The sequence below is a fragment of the Euprymna scolopes genome, chromosome 7 (genome assembly GCF_053919585.1).
Source record: "Euprymna scolopes isolate OS-2025 chromosome 7, ASM5391958v1, whole genome shotgun sequence".
Lineage (NCBI taxonomy): Eukaryota > Metazoa > Mollusca > Cephalopoda > Sepiida > Sepiolidae > Euprymna > Euprymna scolopes.
In genome coordinates, this window is record NC_136488.1 from 11,745,689 (window position 1) to 11,747,959 (window position 2,271).

Consider the following 2,271-nt stretch of genomic DNA (forward strand, 5'->3'; position numbering starts at 1 on the left):
TACCCTTACATCATCAACGCTCTGATCCCTATCTGGCATCAATTGTGATGGATGGCTCTCGTCTGGGTGAGGCCCCGTGGGTTTGACCTTTACTCCTGATCTGAAATGGAACACGTACATCAAGTCTGTTGCCAAGGTCGCTGGAAAGATGGTGGGATCCCTCTACCGCTCCAGAAGATATCTCACTACTGATGCAATTCTCTATCTATATAAAAGCCAAGTACGTCCAAGGATGGAATACTGTTGCCATATCTGGGCAGGAGCTGCTAAAAAACAGCCTATCCTGCCTTGACAGAGTACAAAATAGACTTCGTGGCTTTGTGGGGGATACCCTTTTCTCTATCCTGCAACCTCTCTCCCACAGAAGAGACGTTGCGAGCCTATCCTTGTTTTATCGTTATTTTCATGGCAGGTGCTCGTCTGAACTCTAATCTCTGGTCCCCCCTCGCAAATCTTTCACAAAAAACACCCGTCTAGTTGAATCCACTGTGAAAATTTTCCCCCACTTTATATCTGTGCCTAAATCAAAACGCGGATTCCATGAACAAAGCTTCTTTCTTAGAACTGCACGCCTGTGGAACTCTGTTCCGTCTGCCTGCTTCACACCTGACTACAACTTGGATGTGTTCAAGTCCAACGTTAACAAATTCCTAATGAACCGCCCCCTTAAGTAAACACTTCATCAAATCTCCACAGTAACGTAATGTACTTGCAATAACCCTTATCCCTGAGTGGCTTCCGGGCCTTGATAAGTGGTGATCACTGTGTAAAAAAAAAGAAATGCCTGGGCGAGTGGTGGCCTTGTAGAGGTACAAGATACTCTCAGGATGAGTAGTTTTCTAGCACGATATATACATATGTGTGTGTGTGTTTGTGTGTTTTTGAGTACGTATGTATATACTTCCATCCAAAGTTAGCCAGTAAAACACGTGTATTTTTCTAGCTCTACAAACAATATCATCCTAATTAGCAAAAAGATCGAGAAAGCAATTAGAATGTCAGACAATCACATTATACAATTAGTATAGATATCCCGACCAATTGAGTCATAGGAAAGCCCTTAAAAAATATCTTAGTGATCCCTGAAGATTGAGCCTTCTTTATCAAAGCCACGGTTCGAATTCTTGTAATGCAGAGCTAACCCTCTTTTCCTTAGTAGAGAAAAGGAAGCATGTTTTCAACACCCGAAGAAGGTCGCAGGTTGGAGCGGCCAAAACGTTGTGCTAATAACACCTAAGATGAGAATAATAGTCCGATTAATCAACATAACACAAGCAGAACTTGGTTTTGTTTTAATGTTTCATTTGGAAATTATTGTCTGAAATTCCACAGATGGTAGCCACGTTGATTGTTGTGTGTTTGATATATTTTTCCAGCTACAATTGTTGTCTTATACATTCCGGGTGAATAACTTATTTTCTTAATGATATTTTGATATGATTTGTCCTATTCGGCAAATCTAAATGATTGATAGTATTCCCTTGAGACAAATATGATGAGAAATGATGGAGATAGACTAGAGGCCGGAAGAAAATATGATGAAAGAATGCAATGCGTCATTATAAACAAATTTGTTTATAGTTTGCGATCAAAGGAATAGCATCTCTCAAAAAGAAGTCAGTAAATTTTACGTTGCTTTGCAATGAAATCTGGGATCAAGAGACAACCGAAATACATATTCAAATGTTTAAAAGATACATTACGAAATCTATCATGTAACGCATGTGCAGATTTTGTTTTCAGTTAGTTGTTCATTTTTTTTATTTCATAAAATAAAACAGAATTTTAAGAATTATACGCTGACTGTTTGGTCTGCGACTAGTCCCATCCATATTCTGAACATTTTATTTTGTCGAAAATGTTATTATATATATATATATATATATATATATATATATATATATATATATATATATATATATATATATATATATATGGGGGGGTGAAGGGGGATGTATTTCCTTCCACATAAAATTTAGCACGTGCTTATTCTAAGCCAAAGAACACGACCATTGCAAATGGTCAGGGGAAAGAGAAAGCAACGTACAAGTCAGACCACCACCTAAAACAAATCCGTTGATCTAAAATTAATTAAAATAAATATCAGAATCTATGGAAAGTCAATAATAAATATTCTTTTCTTTAGGTCATCAGAATTGGTAACAATAACTCATGTATGAATAATGAAATAATTATTGTAATTCTATAATTGTAGAGGTATATTTTCTTTACATACCAAAATAAATCGCATGTGCATACATGCGAAAACTA